Source organism: Equus przewalskii, chromosome 2 (genome assembly GCF_037783145.1).
Source record: "Equus przewalskii isolate Varuska chromosome 2, EquPr2, whole genome shotgun sequence".
NCBI lineage: Eukaryota > Metazoa > Chordata > Mammalia > Perissodactyla > Equidae > Equus > Equus przewalskii.
The window spans coordinates 27,078,890-27,102,379 of NC_091832.1; the positions used below are offsets into that span (position 1 = coordinate 27,078,890).

The 23,490-nt window shown below is 42.1% G+C and overlaps 1 protein-coding gene across 50 annotated transcripts in view; it reads right to left on the reverse strand.

The window, feature by feature from the left end:
* Positions 1-23,490, reverse strand: part of EPB41 (erythrocyte membrane protein band 4.1) — a 174,582-nt gene that overhangs the window by 139,288 nt on the left and 11,804 nt on the right. For 18 of the 50 annotated variants that reach the window (XM_070610431.1, XM_070610429.1, XM_070610454.1 and 15 more), the window contains exon 1: positions 15,608-15,873. The exons of 19 other annotated variants lie outside the window; for them this stretch is intronic. The gene's annotated coding sequence lies outside the window, so the exon portion shown is untranslated. Of the gene's footprint in view, positions 1-15,607; positions 15,876-23,490 lie in introns of those variants that run through there. 13 more of the 50 variants (XM_070610458.1, XM_070610432.1, XM_070610430.1 and 10 more) reach the window with 3 other exon arrangements.

Sequence of the window (23,490 nt, forward strand, 5' to 3'; positions counted from 1 at the left end):
AAAAAGTAAATCAATCATGAAAATCTCAATGAAAAGCATTCAAAGCAGGGTCTGGCCCATTGTAGGAATGACCTCAGCCCTTGATTCCTCTTTATAGTAAGACTGCATCTACTTCTCAAGGATACATAATAACAAAATGCACCAATACCTAGTAATATCAAAGGAAACTTATCAATAGACTTTCAGGGCCATCTTTACCAAAATTTATGAAAAAAACCATGCTTCATGTGTCTATTCTATAGCTGGATTCTCACTCTTCCTTTCTATCAGTTTAAAGCAGAGACAATTGTTCTCTCGCTTTACAGGCCCTTGCTACTCGAAGTGTGGCCCAGAGCAGCAGAACAGGCATCTTCTAGGACATGTCACATGGCAGAATCCCAGGCCCCAGCCCAGACCTACCGTATCAGAATCTGCATTTTAACAAGATCCTCAGGTGATTTGTATGCACATTAAGGTTTAAGAAATACTAGGGCCAGCCCATCCCCGAGCGGTTAAGTTGGCGCAGCGGTTAAGTTGGCGCGTTCCACTTCGGCGGCCCAGGGTTTCACAGGTTCGGATCCTGGGTGCAGACATGGCACTGCTCATCAAGCCATGCTGAGGCAGCATCCCCCATGCCACCACTAGAAGGACCCACAACTAAAAATATACAACTTTGTACTAGGGGGCTTTGGGGAGAAAAAGGAAAAATAAAATCTTAAAAAAAAATTACTACTGAAATAGGGCATAATTATCTTTAGTATGACTTCACAAAAATGTTGCATAAGAACACGATATTAAAAGTTCAATAATTTAGATTACAATAAATTATGACTGTGAAAATCTGAATAGGATGGAAGGAAAGTTTGCCACTGCCCCACCCATAATAGAAGAGAGTACTAAATCTAATCATCATGCTGTAGACCAGTTTTAGAGTCAGCTAAACCTGGGGTTAAGTCTTAGCACTCCATTTATTAGCTGCGTGACCTTTATACAAGTTACTTTACCTCTCCTAGCCTCAGTTTACTAATTTATAAAAGGAAAACACCACCACCTGACTCATGGGATTGCTATAAGAATATTAAAGTACTTAAGCACAAGGATACTCAATAAATCTTATTTCCCTCTTCCCTCCTTTCTGCTTTTTGAACAGAAGGCAAATATTGCCATCTATTCATCCTCTAAGTATAATAAATACAGCAAATATGTTTTGATCCAAAATGCTTTTCTGGTCCTGCCTTTTAATGATTCAAGCCCAAATGTTAAAAAAAAAATAAAGAAGAGAAAATTCAAATTTTCAACTGGGACACATACAGACATTTTCAACATGATTTAGAAATCATTTTCTTCTTTAAAATTTTAAATTTAATTTTTAAAATATGGTATATTATGCAAAATAATGCACTAGGAAGTAAATTACCAGACCTATAATTAAATTCGGATTGGAAGACGTAGTGGTGCTTCAAAAGCAAAAAGATAAATAAATAAATACACAACTATATACAAACTAAACATACTCAGCTCAAAATCTAACTGTATTGTGCTCTCAATATTTAAACTGTCAAATGACGTATTTAAAAACCTAACAAAATGTTTAGACTTTTATTTATAAAACAAGAGTCTGTGCCTTGGAAAAACGGTTTAGTTCTTCTGTCACTAACTTCTCATCTTTCTCTGTCCTATTTGTCAACGCTTTACCTCCAGAAAGTCATCCCCAAAAAACTGTAAATGACCAACAATATTAATGATAAGATACCAAGGCTATACTATCACGGAGCAAGTTTACTTCTAAGTGATTTGCAGAGCATAAGGTCTTTTAACACTGTTCTTGAATTACACTAACACCAAAAGGAGAGATAAACAGAATAAAAAGCTGACATGAAAGAGTAAATAAAAAAAAAAAGAGTAAATGTACTAAGAGCCAGAAGAAATAAACTATTTAGTCTGAAAGTGATAGAGCAGACATCTCAGGTTGAAAAATATACCTACATCCAACTCATGCACAGCCTGTCTTTTATCCCCATCCTAATACTAACGCAAACTATTCAGGAAAGAAAGGTATCTGCATTTGGAATGGGGAGAGGTGTTTTAAAAAAAACCCTTTTGCAGTCAAGGATGACTAGTCAGTACTGCGCACGCCTGGAAGAAAAGATGTTACGGAAAGGTACATAAATGGATAAGTGACCATTAAATCCAGGAAAGAAGGAGTCACAAGAAGTTATAATAAACAACTGCAATCAACGACTGGAACAAATAGGTATCACAACCACTTGGTTAATATCTTAAGATTAGTTACTACGCAGAGGTAGATTTACTGTGAAACAAAAGAAGCCTAAGCTTCAGGGCTCTCATTTGTAGTGGTCCCTGCCAAGGCCATGTGGTAGAGGAAAGACTGAATTATTTTTCTATCGTCTCTAGAGAACATGATTATCACAAAGGTATAACATGAAAATCTTTAGAGTATGAAAACAAAAAATACAGGAAAAAAATTATAGCAGTCTATCAGGCAATTAATAAAAAATGTTATGCTATTTTTCTGAATTTTGTGTTTGTGCTTTTTCCTTTTTAAAAAATTTTATTTTTCCTTTTTCTCCCCAAAGCCCCCTAGTACACAGTTGTATATTTTTAGTTGCGGGTCCTTCTAGTGGTGGCATGTGGGATGCCGCCTCAGCATGGCTTGATGAGCAGTGCCATGTCCGCACCCAGCTGAACTGGAGAAACCCTGGGCCACCGGAGCGGAGCGTGCAAACTTAACCACTCGGCCACGGGCCTGGCCCCTCAGCTTTTTAAAACATGTAATCTGTTGTGATTATTTCTCATTCTAAATAAGCATTTGTTTTCATTTCTAATTTTGTATTCATAATTTTGTACTATTTTTCTTTAAAAAGCCGCTGTCGTTAAGCATTTTGAATACTGATGGAATAATTAACCTGCCTCATGCTTTTAGTATCATTGTATTAAAAACCTCTCCTCCTATCATAGATCTTGGGTATCATTCATCACCAGGTACAAGATACCAAGAGCATGGATCAAATTTCAGTGGAATTTTATTTAAAACTTTTATTTCTTAAAACCATATTCAGCCAGAGAGAAATAACAGGTAAAAAAGGTGATGAAACGGAAAAGAATATCTCATGGATAGGTCATACTATAGAAAAACAGATTAATTTGCAATGACATTATCTATTTAAGCAAGATGGGATAGAGCTAAACAATAAGAAGGTTCAGCAAGCTATCAGTAACTAACAGTGAAGATGGCTGACAGAAAACAGGAGACCATGCAATCAAAGAGAAAAAATGGTTAAAAAAGTCAAGTACAATTGCTCAAAAATGTTAACAGAGGGTTACCATTTGACCCAGCAACTCCACTTCTAGGTATACACTCCAGAAAAATGAAAATATATGTCCACAGAAAAACTTATGCGTGAATGTTCACAGCAACATCATTCATAATGGTCAAAAAGTGAAAGCAATCCAAACATCCATCAGCTGATGAATGAATAAATAAAATGTATACATCCACTATAATGGAATATTATTCAGCAACCTTTTTAAGGAATACCCTTTTAAGGGATGAGCTATCAATACATGCTATCACATGGATGGACCCTGAAAAAGATATGTGAAGTGAAAGAAGCCAGTCACAAAAGGCCACATATTGTTTTCATCTCTAATTTTGTTAGAGATGATGCCTAATTATATTGTACGTTACATTTATATGAAAGGTCCAGCACAGGCAAATCTATAGAGACAAAAGTGGTTACTGGTTGCCTACTCTGCAGTTGCAAGGTGGGGAGTGAGGATTGACTGCTAATGGGTATGGGGTTTCTTCTGGGGCAAGATAAAAATGTTCTAAAATTTAATTGAGAGGATGGCTGCACAACCCTGTGAACATACTAGAAAACACTGAATTGTATACTGTAAGTGGTAAGTTGTACAGCACGTTAATTATATCTCAGTAAATCTGTCAAAAAAAAAAAAAAAGCCAAGGTCAGAACATATATAAGTACAAGCTAGATTTTAAAGGAATGTCATTTAAAATAATAATAATAATTAGTTCCTATTCATTAATTACCCACTATGTGCTTGCACCATGTCACATTACAAATAATATTACATATTATTTCCAATCTTTTCGGCAGTTCTAAAAGGTAGGCATATCATGTTAAATGTTACATAAATTTAACAAATGAAGAAACTGAGAAACAGGAAGGATAAGTAACTTGCCCAAAAGCACACAGCTAATCAGTTTCAGAGCCAGGATTCTAAATCAGGTCTGTGACTCCAAAGGTCTTTGACTCTATTACACTTCCTATCTTAACAATAAGCCCAGGAACCTTGTATCGATAGCCTTGTTCTATATCCCCTTTCAGAATTAACAGTCTGTCATACAAAAGACACCTCCTTTAACATTTAAACTTAGCCTGCTCATGGCACCAGGTGTTTCATCTTAGTCACACCAAGCTATGTCTATCACTGCTGTCCTCAGCCAAACTTTGGACCTAATTAAGTTCTAGGATCTCCTCAAACAAAACTGAGATAAAATTACAACAAACTAAAGGGTAGCTGCTAGGGTATCAAATGGTGTTAAGAATCAAAAAATCAAAGAAAGGGAAGGGAATATTTATTGAGAACTATTTAGTGCTACAATACTGAGCTATGATCAGAGATTATATAATCTGGGGTAGATGGTTAAAAGGAACTGCCCCTCCCACTCTGCCCCAAACCCCTCTCCTGTTTTTGTTTCTCTTTTGTGAATGGGAATTAAGATATTCTAGGGGTGACTGTGGACTCTCTTAAAGGTTGTATAGACCTAGTGTCGATTACAAGGAAGAAATGGGTCCTCTCTCAAATATAACCACAGGTTGGCAAGATAGAGAATCCCTTTTTTTCCTAGGCCTTCTTCTCTGGATTAAGAGCAATCTGGACATGCTGTAGGGACTCCCAGGTAGAAGATTGAGAGATGGTTCCTGCCACTGGAAGGCAGATCTATATGTTGCAGTCAAGAAGGGAGGTATCCCAAGAGAAGACCACAATTGAAGAGGACTTTTATCTTGTGAGCCAGATTATGCAGAAGCATACTAGTAACTGTGATTAAACGTTGCAGCCTGGTCTCAGCTGTATACTACAGGAGTATTAAGAGAAGACTCACCTCTGGGACAGAAAATTAAAGAGAAAACAACACTCCCTGAGGCCAGCAAGGGATTCTCCAGGGAAAGGGGAATCTTTGGGAACAAAAGTCCTTGCTGTGAGCTCCAATTATTCCACTCCATGTGCAGAATCTCCTTCTAAAGCCAACTCTGGAGGATCCTGGCTTTTATTTACCAAGACAGAAAGCAGTTTTTTCCTATCAGAAACAACCTTACTGTAAACCCAGGTCTATCTGATTCCAAAATCCATATCCTTATTGGCTGCTACATGACACTGCCTCTGAAATACTATTAATAGAAACTGTTGAGCAAAAGTATGGGAGAGAATCATTTAAGAGGAGAAGGAGGAGGAAGAAAGAGAGGGAGGGATGGAGAAGGAAGGAGAAGGGAAAGAGGGAGGGATTTCACCAAAGCAATAAAAACTCACTGTGGATTGAATGTCAAAGAAGGAAATATTTAAATTTAATATATGCACTTAGTGAGTAGTACGTGATATACGGCTAGCATTAGATGTGTGTTAATGCCTTTTCTTAGGAGCAAAGACAAGAGCCAAGTAGAAAAATGATATCTTAAGTTCCGGCTTTTGAAGAAGCTCAAGCGTAACGATGCTAGAAGAGATATACAAGAACAACAACAAACTCTCTATTTCCTTACTGAAAACTTATTCCACAGGAAAAAAGAACACGGAATTGGGGTGATTATAAAGTTATATACATCAGTTCTCCGTTTCGAACAAAAAGAGGAACAACTATCTCACTTCTCCAATATATTTAAAAGCAAAAATATATGCCAATTCATGAATTCATTAAACTGCAAAATCATTTGCTTTTTTATTTACTTCACAACAATAAGGTCTAATATCTTTTTGTGTCTGCTAAAAGTCACAAAGATTCAAGGCACTTCAGATTTCAGGTGGCTTGTGTACAAGTTTCCCCGCAAAAACACCCTCGCAACGAACATCAGCCAAACCCCTTCCTGTTTTTCAACCTCGTATGTTTACTTTCACATCTGCTGCAAAAGATAAAAGCACAATGGGGACATCAACCACATGACCATGTACCAACCCGGAAATGAAGCTATGAAGCCTGACTTGCTGTGAAATGGGTCTTTAGAATACTCACACTCAGGCTTAAAAATGCTACAGTGAAAGTCTGAATCAAATCCAGAGATCACCACTAGACAAAACCATACATATTTCTATATAGTTATATATTTATTTATTTATATATAATAATCATATAGACACATAGATACCCAACTTAAGTAGAAAAAAGGCATGGGTCAAGATGCACAGGCATACTGCAAGGTTTGTTTTCGTTTGTTATTACTATGTATTCTATGTAATGTGAATATTATCCTCATTTTACAGAAGAGGAAACTGAGGCATTGAAACGTACTTTCACAAAATCACAATCATTAAGAAATCATGAGCTTTGATGGAAACCTGCATTCAAATCTCTCCTTCCCCACTTGCTCATGGACATATTGCGTAAGTAAAGGTGCATCACTTTGAAGCCAATTTTCACATGCTAGTTGTGTAACTTTGGAGAAGTTACTTTACTTTTAACCTGCTACTTAAAATGCAAAATGGGATTAATCACACCTACTTCCCATAGGGTGAGGCTTAAATGCAAAAATAATGGCTAGCATTTACCTGGTGCCAGGCACTGTTCTAAATACTTCACGTATATTAACTCATCATCATAACAATCTTAAAAGGTAAGTAAGTATTTTTATCATCTCCACGTTATATAATGAGTAAACTGATGTACCGAAGTTAAGTAACTTGCCCACGGTCACCAGCTAAAGAGTGACACAACTAAAATTTAAAACCAGGCATTCTAGCCCTGGAGCCTACACTCTTCAATACCCCTGTCATACCTATAAAGCACACAGCACAGAGCTTGGCTCATAGTAAGTCATCAATAAATACTGCCATTATCATTTTACCTGGCATATAATACCACCCAGTCAATAGTGGCTGAAACGTGTTAAGCCAACTTGAAGAGTCAGAATTTTAACGCAGGTTTTACTCTCTGCTTTTCCCATAACCACGTCTTTCCATGACACAGTGCCCCTATTCCTAAGTTTTTTTGTGCGTGCCCAGTCATTTTTACTAATACTAGATCATTAAACTTCCTTAGGACAGGGGTCATGTCTTCTACATTTCTGTGGTCACAAACACCCACAGGGTCCTGCTCTTTGTGGATGATCATGCCATTCCTCTGCTCAAAACCCTCCTAAGAATTCCTGTCTCAGAAAAAAATGCAAAGTCCACAGCATAGGCAACAGACTCTACATGATCTGCTCTTTCTCCTACTTGCAACCTCTCTAAACTCCTACAACCTCTCTGAACGCAACTCCTATCACTTTCCCCCGGATCATTTTGATCCCGCCAGGCTGGCTTCCTTAATGTTTCTCAAACACACCAAATATGCTTAACCTTTGTGCCTGGAATGCTCTTCTCCAGATACCACTCAGGACTCTGCTCAAAAGTCACTTTATCAGAGAGGTCTCTGACCAATCTAAAATATCCACCCACCTCCCTCACTCTTTGTTCCCTTATCCTGCTTTCCCTGACCCTCACTAAAATCCCTGATTTGTAGACTTATTATTTGTCCCCTCCCACTAAAATGCAAGCTCCACAAGAGCAGACACTTCTATTCTACTTTATTCACTGTACATCCCAATGCACTTAGGACACTGCCTGGTAAATAGGAGATGATCAATAAATATTTATTAAATTGGGGACCGGCCCCATGGCCAAGTGGTTAAGTTCGCACACTCTGCTTCGGTGGCCCAGGGTTTTGCTGGTTCAAATCCTGGATACAGGCATGGCACCACTAGTCAAGCCATGCTGAGGCGGCGTCCCACATGCCACAACTAAAAGCATCCACAACTAAAAATATACAACTGCGTACTAAGGGGCTTTGGGAGAAAAAGGAAAAATAAAATCTGCAAAAGATATATATTTATTAAATTAATAAATGGTAGATGTATTTGTTGATTGCCGTACAAGAAATTACCCCCTTAAACTCAGTGGCTTAAAACAACTAACATTTATTATCTCAGCTTCTGTGAGTCAAGAATTTAGGCATGACTTAGATGAGTGCCTCTGGCTCAGGGTCTCTCACGAAGTTTCAGGCAAGCACTCATCTCAAGGCTCAACTCTGCCTGAAGAATCTGCTTCCAAGCTCACTCACATGGCTGCTGTCAGGCCTCAGAAGATCTGCTTCCAAGCTCACTTACATAGCTGCTGAGAGACTTGGTTTCTCACCACGTGGGCCTCTATATAGGCTGCCTGAATGTTCTTAGGATATCGCGGCAGGTGATCCGAGTGACAGGAAGAGAGCCAGAGAGTGCCCAAGATGACAGTGCCCAAGACAGAAGCCAGAGCCTTTTGTAACCTAATCTTGGAAGTGACTCCCACCACTTGTGCTGTATTCTATTCATCAGAAGTAAGTCACCAGGTCCAGGTCACACAAGGGGAAGGGATTACACAAGGGCATGAATACCAGGAGGCAGGGATCACTGGAGACCATCCTAAAGGCTGCCTACCAAAGTAGGCATAATAAAAATCTAAAACCAAAATCAAACAAAATCACCTTGCCCTTTGGCCACTGGACAAATTCTTTAGTATATTTATTTAAATATGATGCTATGATCATTATGCAGTCATTCATTCCACTGCTAGTCTTTTCAATCTTAGAAAAGACCAAAGGGAGTACATTAACTATTGAACATTTCCTGTTAACCAGTGTTCATTCAAAGTCATGTCAGAGACAATACAACTAGCAAGCATAAGTCGACAAAAACAGCATCTGGAGAAAAAAGAATTGTTGGGTGAATCTTACTAAGTAGATGACACCAATCTTTTTTAAATATGGATTGAATATTGGTTGATATTATGGAAATATTGTCAATTTTCTTAGGTATAATGGTATTTGTGGTTATGTAGGATGTCTTTATTCTTCGCAGATGCATACTGAAGTGTTTTAGAAGTAAAGTGTCATGATATCTGCATGACTTACTATCCAAGAAAATATGATACACACACATACACATACAGAGAGAGGCAATGAGAAGCAGTCAGAATTGTAACCTAGGTCTTAAATCTTAATTATCCTGCATTTCAAATTCTCACTACACCTCTGTATGTCTAGTGTGTCCCCTGTTACGTATCGAGTTACTGTACGAAGCAATATCTGTGTTTGGGGAGATGGAGAGAGCAATGAAAGACATGGTATCAACCCTCTGCCCCCTAGAAGCTGACAATCTCTTTGGGGAATAACAGTTTTATATGAAATATAAAACAACACATGACAAATCTGGTATACAACAAATAAATGGTGCAAGAGTTCAGAAAAGGATACCAATAAACCTTCAGAGAATAAAACATCTTTGAAACCTTTTTCCTCTAACAGGTTTCTTACTCTTGGCATCCTTTCTCTTAAGAACTTCTCCTTTACTTTATCTACTTGGCAACAAACTGACTATTTCCTATCTAACAAAATTATCTGGAGACTATGTAAACATAAAATACATGTTTTGCCTGTTTGGAACACAGGATATGATTTTAAAAATAAAATACTATTTACATTTTCACTGGAAAAAAACCACTAAATATACTACGTGGATTTTCTTGCCTTCAAAAGCAATTGTGTTATTTCAAGTGTTGAGGATGCCAGAAAGCTTGAAGATTTAAAAATAACCTCACAAAGAGCTCATTTCCAACGCCAGATGGAAAGAAATTACTCTAAAGACACACGTGTGGGAGGACATATATACAACATCATATGACACCACGCAAAAGGCTTATATAATTACATAATTCCATCAAGATTAGCAGGACTCTGCAGGTAGTAAGTCAGCAACAGTGTCGATCCTCTGAGTCATTAAAAGGATAAAAGGGCAAGAAAGAGCTAGTGGGTGGTAGCAAAAAAAAGCCTTTACTTTAAGCTGCCTTCCATGTGTCCCTATTACATGCTGAAATGGTTGGCAGGTAAAACTTGAGGGTTTAAATCCTTGGAGCTCTTGACAGTAGTACTGCCTGTGTCCATATGGCCAAAACTAGGTGGGGGAAATGAATTTCAACCATCTCTTCCAAGTGCATTATCAAGGTGAAACAGTTCACTTGCATATATGTAGAACTTCAAATTGCTAAATTAAAATACATGCTTGACATATAAATTAAAAGAGCATATCTTTATAAGATGATGTACTCAGAGATATACTGCTAAGATCTCATTGTGTTAAAATTATTCTAATAGGGTTACTTAATTTATGTAATCATTAAGCAATAGCTGAATAGCAATTGCAACTAAACCTTGGCACAATACTATATATTCATAAATTACCAAAAGTATACACTTTGATCACACTTGTGGGTCACAAGCTTAAATTTAACCAATTCAAAATAACCTTATGCTTTAATGTTGTTAAATCACTAAAAGTTTCTCACTCAAAACTTTTATGTCATAACTGTTTTATGGTTTAATGCAGATATTATCAAACATAATACAAAAGTTTTCTAAGTGAATATTAATGTAGAAAGTATGTAAACATCATTCTATGTGGTGTCCAGTGCTACAATTCAGACCTATAGAAGGCCTACCAACAGTTTATTCAGATTAGGCTGATTTTTATAGAGGATGGAAGCACAAGGAGCAGGCAGGTTGCATTTATAAATTACAATTAACTACAGGAGTATGTATTATATCCTATTTTATTTTATCTTATCTTATTATTTCTACCTATTTCCAAAAAGAAATGGAGGTATTCCTGTCCCTATTAGTAGATAATATTCTTAGATAACAGAAGAGAATGATAGATATACATATATAGATAGAATTAGATGATAATATTAAAACAGCATCCACTGCTTCTTTCAATTTTATTTATCAATATCAATAGTTAGTCATAGTTGCTATCCATTCTACCAGACAATCTTGCTTCTTCCAAACCACTCTGCCAAGATTACTTTAACCCTTCCCAAGCTCCACTCCACATTAACTTAGAAACCATCTTAATAGAGACTGCCCTGAGAGTTGAGAATGACAGAAGACGGCCTACAGTAATGTGGGTGGAAGTGACCCAGAGATCTCAGCCGTGGAAGGAGAGAGCAGCAATTCAATCACAATCACAGTTGAATTCATACGGATTTATCTTGGAGATAAGAGGTAACTGCAAAATGAGAACTGGTCTTAATAAATGCAATAATAAAATAATAAATAATAAACATGATGCCAGGATGGCTCTGGAATTTCTATATAGAAGGGACTTTTAGGGGTAGCATATTTCCTTAGGGTGACTTTGGAGAAAGCTGATGAAGATTGGAGGTTGGGTATATTAAAGCCTCTCCATGTCACTCCTTGACTTGTGTTGGCCACACCAAGGTATATTGCTTTTCTTTAAAGTTCACAGAGCTAGCCAATTTATTTTCGAAGACTTCAAGGTGGGTACAATCCCCTCTAAGTAAAAACAATTAGCAAAAGTAAGTGTAAACAGACTTTCATCATAATCAGATTGTCCCACTAAACTTCCCTAAAACCAGCAGTTGAAGTAGTCTCAGTGAGGCAGTTAATTCTAAATAAGATCAGCCCTCAAAATAAAATAACAAAGTTCTTCTTTCCAATGCCTCCATTTCTGAACACTGTTCATTGCTATAGCTTTTTTCTTTATCCTTCTCAATGTGTATTCATTAAATAGCAGCAGAGTAAATCAAAATAATAATCTAACCCAGTGTGTATACAAGAGTATTTGTTGCACTGCATTTTACTGAACACACAGGAACCCACTCATAAAAAGGACACACAGTAAGCCACTAGTGACATATCAACAAATTTAAACAAATAAAAAAAATTAACACATATATTTAGAATCTGGCTCTTCTCTAACTAAAAGCTTCTTATAAATGCAAAGAGTCAATAACCTTCCAATAATTCCAGATTTGTTACATAAATAAGGCCCTTAATTGATCAATTCAGAGGCCTCTTTTAAAAGTTTCATCTTTAGGGGTGTTATTCAGAGAAAAAAGCAAAGTTATTCATAAGAAAAAAGCTAGAATTGTTATTGTTTAGCTCACAAATAAAATAAGGTGGTTCCATGTTCAAGCAACAGGGGAAAAAAACAAGTCCTTTAGAGACAGCGATGAATCTGTATCTGGATATGCATGTGACCAATCACGAATCTGATGAGACTCTTGGAAAAATACTCTGGCAGCAGTGGGGCTGGCCTGCTTCTTAGATTACAAGGAAACAGACTGTGGTCTAAATAACATACCCTCCTCTTGATTGCAGAACCAAATGCAGCCCCTGACAGCCATTGATATGCTAAAGTCATAAAATCAGATCAGCAAATTAAATTGGATTTGGACATTCAGAAAATAATATAAGCAAGGCCACTCACTCACATCACAAATTACAGACCACGTATTTTAAATTACAGTCTACAGGTAAGCATGTCAAAGCACCTGCAGAGAATTCAAGAACCCTGTGACTTTTAGGCAACACTTCTGACAAGCTTAACTCCAAAGCTTTCTTAGGAACAGGAGGAAGGAAAGCAAACAGCACTAGAAGCACATTATCTCCCATAATATGAATTTGTTTAAAATTAAGATCATAAACTAAGGAATGAAATGGAAGATAAGCTCTGTAATTTCCAAAAATGTTCAACTCAAGCTGCACACCAGAAAACATCACACAGGTGAACTTTAAATGTGGGGCACAAACCTGACAAAAGAGAGTAACAGGAAAAAGATATAGGTCATATCTGAACAAAATGCCACAACCATTTTTTTCAGAAGAGGCAGGACCATTTTAAATTATTTGTTAACTTAGATATTACCTTAGAAGTGTTTCTTAAGGAAAAAAGAAAGGAGATAAGATGAAAGTACTTTTAAACACTCAAAGAGGAAGACCTGTGTATTATTTGGTTAATATTACATAAATTATTATTTCATGTTATTTTACATATTATATTGAGGATAAGCCTACTTTAAAACATATGCGAGATATCTACTACTTGAATATAATAAATATGATTTGAGTGTTTAACAAACGTTAAGGAAATGTTGGCCCTTAGACCACAAAGAAAGAGAAGAGATGCAGAAAGCAAGCAGCGAGATCCACCTAAAAGATAAAACTTTCTTGAACTAGCTTAGTGTATTTGCAGACAGCCAGAGTTTCTAAGCAGTAAACTTGTCAGTTGGTGGAGTTCTTGGCTCTAAGTAGAATGGAAGGGAGTCTAAGAGATTTTCTTAATTTACCATCAGCCATCATCTACCACTAAGGGCTAACATTGATGGGGCACTTAGAACCGAAATCCTTTTAACGAATCCTAGTTAAAGAAAATTCAACTGGCTGGCCACACTAATGAAGCTCAAATAAAATTCAAAACAAAACCAAAAATCCCCTCAATTTCCTTCCACATAGAGAACTGTTCCCCACACTTCAAATTACTAGTATATGGAACATTTTTAATGTGAGAGAACTGAAAACAGTCAGGAGGAATATATACGACAAACATAGACGGAACCACATGGCCAAAGGTACAGAGATGGGACGGCACGGGTTACTACTGAGCAGTTCTTTTTGGTTGGAAAACACAAGTACATAAAAAGGAGAATAAAGGTGGAAATGTAGATCGGGGTCATTTTGTGCAAGAACTTACCTATAAGATATTTGATATAAAACACTGGTACAAATGTTGAGAGAATTTGGGTGAGGCCTAAAGATTAAGAACATTTGCTTCTAAGCCTGAATTCAATTATACAAGGAAAAAAGAGTAGTATTGTTTCTAGAAGCAAGAGGAATCAGAAAGTTAGCAGGCTGAGCTTGGGTCTGCCAGTGAGTCCACTTCAACAGTGGCAAAGATATACCAGACTTCAATTTCCCCAGGGATCCGAATAACACCTATCTGTACCTTAACTATAACCGTCCTGCAGAAAGCACTCTGACTTAGCACTTTGATTCCAAGGCAATCTGATGTTCAGTTATTACATCCATTTTTTAATGTCATTTATTGAGTGCTTACTGTGTGCCAGATATTCTGCTAGGTACTCTACACAGATTATATTAATAACACCCCAAGAAACTATTTTATAAAACCAAAAATTGTACAGCTGGCAAAGAACTTATTATGTTTCCCTTTTTACAGAAAAGGAAAATGAAGAGTACATCAAGTTTCCATAAAAAGTCAGGGTGAAGGCTACACTAACAAAATTGAGATAAGAAGAATTATATAAAGGAGAGATATATTTATCTGCTTGATTAAAAAAGAGTCAAACCAACTAGAATTTTTGCCAGGACTGAGAATACAGAAATGAGAAATACAGACTGAGGAAACAGTAACGAGCAACAGCCCTGAGTACATTATAACCTCAAGAGAGTATAAACCCACTATAATAATATCCAAGACACAAGACAACCATTTCTTGCAATTTTCCCTGAAAACAGAAAGAACAAAATAGCAGCTGTGAAATCACCCAGACTACTAAAAAAAGCTCGACATCTCTTAAAAAAAGAAAAACAAAAAACTATCTCCTAATCAGCAATACAGGCCAAAAAAAAAACGACAAGTCTCCCCAGACTAGTCATTTCTGGTAGAGTGCAGTTCGAGAAACAACAGGATGACAGTCCTATCATGTGGCCAGAAACCAATCCGTCAGCAATTTGTTTCACGTGAGATCACTTTCTCCCTCCAGAGGATGCCCGTTCCTGGGAAGAATAACCCTGTTTTGGTACCACCGCCCCACTCCCGCCCCCGCCACAGGAAGAAGGGCCGGGTGATGAATCTCGGAGGGCGAGCCCAGATCCAGCCCCTCCGCAGGTACAAGCAGCCCAGCCAGCAGGAGGAAATACTTCCAAGCCGACAGATGCGCGAACTGAAAAAGGAGGTCACGATGATGAAAGAATAGATTTAACCCTTTGGTCGCTGGGAACCGTGAAGCCCAAGGTTGAGCGCCTTTGCGCCCCGGGGTTGGGAATTTTCTCAATGATGCGAGTGTCAATGGCGGGAAGGCCTTCAAGTCCTCGCGGGGTTCCCTGCACCGCCCCCCCCCCCCCCCCAGATCGAGGCTGACTTCCCCGGGCAGCCCCGATGCCTCGTCACGAAGAAACCGCTCTGCGGCTGCACCCAACACCTTCACCGCCCGAAACCTGCAATTCTCCCCCATGGGGGTTCCTCCCGAGGCTCCTGCCCACTCTCCAGTGATTGACAGACCAGACAGAGCCGAGTTCCCCTCGTCAAAAACCGACCCCAAGCCTAACTTTGAGCCGCTCCCCAGCGAACCCCCGCCTCCCTCCTCAGGCCGGCCGCGTCCCGGCTCCGGCCCCCCAGCCTCCGGCGTGCAGAAGCCGGAGAGCCCGCGCCCCCGGCCCCGGGCCTGCGGGGGGCTGCAGACAAAGAGGCTGCGGCGCCGCCGCGGCCGCCAGGACCGTCCCCTCGGGGACAGCTCCGAGCCCGCCGCCGCCTCGCCTCACCGGTGGCTCCGGGGCCCGGGCTCCCGCGCCCGCCGCTGCAGCCGCCCGACGAACAATGGCTGGAAGAGGCGCCGGCGTCCGCGGCTCGGGCCCTCTGCGGCTCGCGGGCCCGCCGGCTGCTGGCGGACTGACGGACTGACTAACCCACCGGCGGAGGGAGGGAGCGAGCGAGCGAGGGAGCGAGCAGGCGGCCCCGGCGCGCGCCCTCCCGCCTTCCCTCCTCGAGGCGAGGCCGGCCCGGCCCGCAGCCAGCCCGCCCGCGCACGCCCCTCCCCCTCGGTCGCCACAACATTGTAGTAAATTTCTATTGGACGGCGCGGGAGGGAAGGAGGGGGCCGGGCCCGCGGCCCGTCAGCCCATTGGCTGAGGCCAAGTTCGGGCGCCCCCTGCTGCCCCCCTCCCCTAGGCCGGTAAGGAGAGGGGAGGGGCGGGAAAAAGGGGGAACGGCAAGGGGCCGGCAGCGTGTGCGCACGCGCAAGTCGAACCCGCTCTGGAGTCCCGGTGTTCTTGGCCCCTGCAGCACCCACGTGGGGAGTGAGGCCTCTAGTGTCCCGGACCAAGGTGAGGCCCTTTCCGGCCGGAGGAGGGCCAGGTGGGAGGCCGAGATTTGGAAGCCTCAGGGAAAGCCGAGGTTGCTGCCAGGCTGCCCCAGCTGACTGCCCCCTAATGCACCCAGTGACCTTGGGTAAGTCACTCAGGTTTTCTGGGCCTCAGTTTCTCCATCTACTAACTTGACCGTCTCGAGGCGCCATTCCAACCTGACATTCGATGAGAATTTACCTCTCCTGGCAGCTGTGTAAGGCCTGAAATGGAAGCTGTGTTGTGGCCACGCCAAGATTTCAGCTGTCTTCTGCATTTATGGGTCTCCTAATTTCGCCCTGGCACCCACCAAATAATAAAAACCTAGCTTCAAGGCCTAGTCTGCAGCCGAACTTTGGGTTGCTCTGACAACTGCCTGATGTGCCCTTATTTCCTTTCAGAAGTTTCAGAGGCCCCTTGACCCTTCTCACTCCATGCCAGGCTGATCTCTGAACAGGCTGGCAGAAAGAAGCCTTTGTTTTAAGCATGGTCCCTATAAGGTCAGATAGTTTCTGGTATTCCCATGTTTGAGATGAAGAAGAGAGGCTTAGACCTACCAGGACAAGAAGCCAGGCAATCTGACATCAGAGCCTGTATACGCCAGCTAGACTGTCTCCTGGTCTCCATCTAATCACAGCCCCCTCACATCTCAGCTCAGCCCCTAGGAAGACCACCTGGGTTCAGTTCTCAGCCTCCAGCCTTCCCTAATTGTTTGCCTTCTCTGTGCCTGTTTCTGACCCCATGAGAGGGGATAACAGTTCCTACCTCATAAGAGTTATTGTAAGAATTAAACGAGTTAAAATATCTACAAGGCTTAAAACAGTGTCTAAATGTAAGATCTACGTAAGTGTTAATTATTACTGCTATTTGGAGACGAAATTATGGACTGAGAGGTGTGGAGCAGGTTGACATAATATTTGTTAAGCACTCAATTGTTGTCAGCACTGAACTGAGCACAGTATGTGAATTACCTGTTTGAAACATGTAAGAACCCCTTGAGGACCACCTGACACCCCTATCAAAAACAGCCTCCACTCACACACGCGTGCCCTGCTTTAATTTTGCTTCATGGCACTCACTCTTACCTGACTTTCTACTATAGATTTATTTGTTTATTGTCCCTCTCAATAAATTGCTGCAGTTTCGACCCACATGACTGCAAACGCCAGGAGGGCAGGGAATTTGTCCCTCTTGTTCATCTCCTGGAACAGTGCACACTCAATAAATATTTGTTGGACGAGTAAATGAATTATCCCTATTTTATATATAAGGAAGCTGAGGCTCAGGAAAGTCAAGTGACTTGGCCAAGGTCATTCTGTGTACCAGGGTGAGACACCTGTTCTTGACTACTCTGGTCTCCTGCCTCAGGTTCAGCTGTGCTTTTGGTTTGGGGAGCTTTTGCCCTACCTCCCCTGTGCCTCAGACCTGGAAATCTGGTACCAGGAAGGATGAATCTTGAAGATCGATCACCAGCCAGCTCACCACCACCACCACATTATCCAGCAAATTCAGGTTCATGAGAACCAGTATTCTCTATGCCATAAAGTGCTAACCAATGACACATCCTACTTAAAGAGGCTCAGTTGGATGCACGGAGTGTGTAGTATTTAATAATCATCACCCTGAAGAAAGTAGCACTCTCGGGCTAGCAGAAAACAGCTAGACAGATGGCAGGCATGAACCACTCTCCAATTCGGAGCGCCATGCAACACCACACCAAACACTGGTGACACAGGCTTTAGAATCTGAAAGACCTGAACTCCAGTCCTGGTTTTTAATTCTTAGCCTGGAGATGAAAGGGCTTCATAAACTGTAAAGTGCTATCCGTGTGTTGAGGGATTTTTGTTATTAATTAGGTGCACACCATCACTTGCTAGGCCGAGTACCCAATGCCTGAGGGTAGCTGGGCTCACCACCGAGTAGGGGGTGGGGAGATGAGCAGTGCCCAATCTGAAGGCAGAGAACTGACCCTTACTCCATCTGACCTCTCAGAAGAGGCCTCTGCAAACCGGACATTCCACTCCAGCTTCCCCTGTAGAGGCTGCTATTGGGTACCAAGGGTAAAGTTCCCAAGCACCATCTCTGAAGCTAATTTCCTAGGCAGAAACTCAGCTCCTGCCCTGCCTGCTCCATGCTCACATCTGGGTGGTGGCTGTGCCATGCTCCAAGCCCCAGGATGCGGTCTCTAGGGGCCATCTCAATCCCGCCTGCCAGCTGAGCCCGCCAATGCCTCCCCCACCACCCCTCCTGTTCCTTCCTAGGGAATACAGGCCCTGCTAGCTGCCTGTCAGCCCCTGGAGCGGTCAAGGGCACTCCGGAAAAAAACAAAAAGAAAAAAGATGGCATGAAAGGGTCCTAATCCTTCCCCATTGCAAACTGAGCTCCAGCCAAAGCAAACACCAGCTGTACAGCAGAGGGTGAAATTAGATGGTGAAATTAGGTGCTGACCAGTGGGGAAGCCCAGGGACAGTAGATGGGACCTCCGATGACCTGGAAGAGATGAGATTGGAAGAACGTGGGGGTAGGGGGGGGAACAGTTGGAGTCTGAACCATTCCCAAATCTGGGACATGGGCGGATTAGGGACACAGCTGGCCTGAAGCCCCAGTGATAGGGCTCATGGAAAACACTTGTCTGTTGTAGGGGGTGGCAAGAGATGAAGAGGGCTTTGAAAAGCTGGGCCCACCAGCAAAGTGTTCTGAGCAGTCACTACTGAATAAAAACCAATCCTAGTACCAAAAGTACACGAAGAGTAGAGCTTTCCATCCTGCCCATGGCCGTAAAATTGCAGTCATTTTAAACCTTTTAAACACAAATGATAAATCAAACACACTGCAGCGGGGCAGGAGAATTACCGTTCATACAGTGGATGCCTTTCTGGGGATCATTTTTAGTAGTGATACTTGAATTGTTCATAGAAAATGTAGTTAAGTAAGAAGGAAAAAATTTAACTCACCATAAAGCCATCAATCAGAAATAACCACCATCACTATTCTGGTAGAAGGCTTCTCTTCTAGTACCTTTTCTTATATGTGTACGTTTTTTGTTTAGATTAAGTCATATGAAACTGCTGATTTTATAGGTTAAAAATGGTCAAATATCAGCCATTGCATACGGTTCAACCTAATGGTTTTTAAAAATTTAGTCCATATTGTTTGGGAACTGACTTTTTTTACCTAACAATATATTGTGAACAACTGAGTCATCATTTTTCACAGTGCTCTCAAGTGGATATACCATAATTTAGTTAAACCTGTTGTTGGACATTTAGATAATTTCCCATTTTTCTCTCTTATATGATACTTAACAAACATCCTTTTATCTAAATCATACCCATGACTATTTTTTTAGGATGCATTGACTGCAGCATATTTTTTAAATTATAGCACACAAGGCTGCCTGTTCTGGTCATTTCAGAGATAAAAGCAAAAGAAATCAGCAGATGCAGTACTTTTATACAATAGCTTGCCTTTCATATTTGAAAACACAGAGCATGGTTTGACCTCTTTGATCCAGTGCACTGTGCTTACAAAAATTGCATTAAGCAAATTGCATTGCAAAAAGTTTTCTGTGCACATTAAAAGCAAAAAACTAAATGTGATTAAAATACATATGCTGGAGTTGGCAAGTTACATCCTTTCTGCTGTGGACACACCCCAAGAAATAAGGGCAGAGGGGGAAAATAGTTGAAATTGTAAAAAAGGACCCGGTGGATGGCTGCTCAGGTGTTCCTTTAGGCCCCTCGATTCACAAGATGTTAGAACTGGATGAGCCCTCAGCGATCACCAAGCCCATGCTGCTAACTTTAAGCAGATGGGGAAATGAGTCCGGAAACTAGAAAGGACTTGCCCAAGGTCACATAGCACAGGGGTGGCAGAGCCCAGACTTGAACCCAAGTCTTCCAACCTCCACGACAGGACTCTGTTCACTGCCTTCTTCCAACTCCAGCGACATTTCCCGTGCAAAGCTGGAGGCCAAGCTAAATTCTACAGTCATAAAACCCAGGAAGGTCTGAGCTGGAAGGGACCTTAGGGATAATTTATCATTAAAATAACACGACAGGGGCCAGCCTGGTGGTGCAGTGGTTAAGTGCGGACGTTCCCCTCCGGCAGCATGGGGCTCGCCAGTTTGGATCCCGGGTGCGGACATGGCACCGCTTGGCAAGCCATGCTGAGGTAGGCGTCCCACACAGAAAGTAGAGGAAGACGGGCACGGATGTCAGCTCAGGGCCACTCTTCCTCAGCAAAAAGAGGAGGATTGGCAGCAGATGTTAGCTCAGGGCTAATGTTCCTCAGAAAATAAATTAATTAAATAAATCAATAAACCTTAAAAAATAAAATAATAAAATAACAACAACTACATGTACTAGGTATTTACTATGTGCTGGGCGGGTACTAAGTACTTGATATGTTTCACTGCATTCAGCCTCACAGCAAGCCTGCAAAGTATTATCAGCCTCAATTACAGTCGAAGAAACTACAGCCTAGAAAGCTTAGCTGATTTGCCCAACATCACCCAGCTTAAACGAGGTCTGTCTGATGCCACTGTCTTCTGTGCCATGCTGCTTTCATATCACTCTCAGGAAAGCAGTTTGGAAATGATATGAATGAACAACACCAACATCCGTCCCAGGACCCCAGGGAAAGGCTGTTGTGCCTGTTTCTGATTGTAGCCCTGGGACATTCCAGGGGGGACCCAAGGATCTGGCCCCCCATGGCCTTTCCCAAATCCCCTCTCTCACCAGCTGGAGTGAGCCTAACGACCCTAATCCAGCAAAGCTCACTCAAGTTTAACCCACTAATTCTCTCTCCCCAGGGCAGGGAACCCTGGAGGCCTAGAGGGTTTTCCAAAAGACACAGTGCCTCCAGCTAGCTGAGCCCCTTCTAAGACTGGTGAAGGCAACCTGGCCCAACCCTCACCTGGGAGAGGGCTGAGGAGGGGCTATAGGGAAGCAGGGGGCCTGGACACCCAGAGATAGCTGGGTGTGACTCGCTCCAAGATCCTCCAAAGCTGCTGTGGGAGGACAGTCCCTGAGCTGTTTGTCTAGCATTAAACTAGTCTCAATTTCTTAGCCTTCAGTGACTGGGAGTGTTTCCATGGGGAAGAAAGAGAGAAATGGCTACAAACAAGTTCTAGGCTTAGCTCTGCCATAAATTCACTATGTGGCTGGGTAAGTCACTTGCTCTCTATCTTAGCTCAGGCTGCCATAACAAAGTACCGATGACTGGGAAGCTTAAACAACAGACATTTATTTTCTCACAGTTCTGAAGGCTGGGAGTCCAAGGTAAAGTGCCAGGGGATCACAGAATGAATGAGATGAGTCCAGTAACAATAGGAACCATCATCAGCATCCCATCCCTGGCTGATGGCAAGATTCTGGTGAGAGCTCTCTTCCTGGCTTGCAGGCAGCCATCTGCTTGCTCTGTCCTCACGTGGCAGAGAGAGAAGGAGCTCTCTGGTGTCTCTTCTTATAAGGGCACTAATCCCACCATGAGGGCCCCTCTCCCAGGATCTTATCTTACCCTAATTGCCTCCCAAAGGCCCCATCTCCAAATACTACCACATTGGGGTTTAAGGCGTCAACAGATGAGTTTTGAGGGGACACAACATCCAATCCATAACACTCTCTCTGGGCTCCCATTTCCTTACCAGTCCCATGGAGGTGGCAGTGCCTTCCCAGGATGTCTCGCACTTAGCCAAAGGGATCAAATTATGTACAGAAGGGTTCTGCAGATTACAAAGCCCATACCTGCCCTGAGCATGATTTTTATTTCAAATCTGCTGTCAACCAAGCAGAAAAAATCCTCAGCCCCGCCAAAAAATCGTCCCTGGAAGTGAGGACACGCTGGTCCCTCCTTTTTTCATCCCACAAGCATTTATGGCGTACCTCCCCTGTGTGGGCACTGGGGATCACGGAACGAATGAGTCCAGCAACAGTAAGAACAATCACCATCATCCCATACATGCGTGAAGGCAAAAAGAGGTAAACAGAATGTGGGCTTTCCAGGCAGGCAGACCGGGGTTCAGATCAAAGTTCCACCACTGAGATGCTCTGTGAGCTCAGGCGAGTCACTTCTTCTCTCTTCCTTATCTATAAAATGGGCCAACCACTGTTCCAAGTACTTTATATGTCATATGTCTCTAAACCTTCAAGACAGCACCTTGAGGCAGGTCTGATTATAATTCCCATTTTACAGATGAGGAAGTAGAGTCTCAGAGAAGTAAAAAACCAAGAACACCCAGCTAGTAAGTGTCAGAGTTGGGATTCAAACCAACATCTACCTGCTTTAGTGCTGGGACTCTTCTGACAGTTTATACATGGCCTGCATTTCCATGACGATCATTATAATAATACCAGCAAAGATGGATAGTGTGCACGTTATGTCCCTAGGTACTTCACTTGCGTTCTCTTATTTCGTTCTCATGACAATCCTATGGAGTGGGTACTATTTTAATCCCATTTTATAGTTTTGGGAACTGAAGTCACAGAGGTGAGGCAATTTGCTGAATGTCACACAGCTAGGAAGGGGCATAGTTGGGAAGCCAGGTGTGCCTGACTCCAGAACCCTATCCTTTGCCTGCTACACTTTCCTGCCTCTCTTCCCCCGTGAGGCCAAGCAGGTGTCTTGATCTCTGTCTGACAGATGAGAAAGCTGAGGCCCGAGAGGTAGTGATGTGCGTAAGGTGACCCAGCAACCAAGCAGCTAAGCAGGGACTTGAACCTGGGTTCCTGAGTCTTAAAGCCAGGGTTATTTTCTCCAACCATAATACTGAAGCCTGAGCATCAGAAAATGCCCCGTCCACTGGACATTTTGAAACTTATACCTAGCTCCCCCAGGGGGATGGGGAACCTCCTCTCTACTGGGTCAGGCTGGAGAGCTGAGGGTGTGGAGGAGAAACTTGGCAGGATGCTGCCTGGGGAAGACAGCAGTTGAGCTGGTTACCCGGGTGCCCCTAGCGTTGGGCACCTCTGCCTTGGCCTGCCTCAGCCAGGGACCCGCAGCTGGGAAGTGGGGAGTTGCAGAGGAAGCTGCTCTAGGCCTGGCCCCCACTGGCTGGCACACTCTCTGCTGTGATTTCTGCTGAAAAACAAAAAGCTCGATCCTCTGGGCCTAACTGCTAATTACGAAGAATGACATAATAACTACTGTGGGCCCAACAGCCAAACAGCCCCAACTAGAAATTCTGCATAGCGCAGGCTCAGGAACAAAAGATTTGGGCACTCCAACCGAAACTGATGCCCTGGCAGAAAATGCTAGAAGCAAAAGGGCTTCAGGGTTGACTCAGCCAAAGTATTATCTGGCAA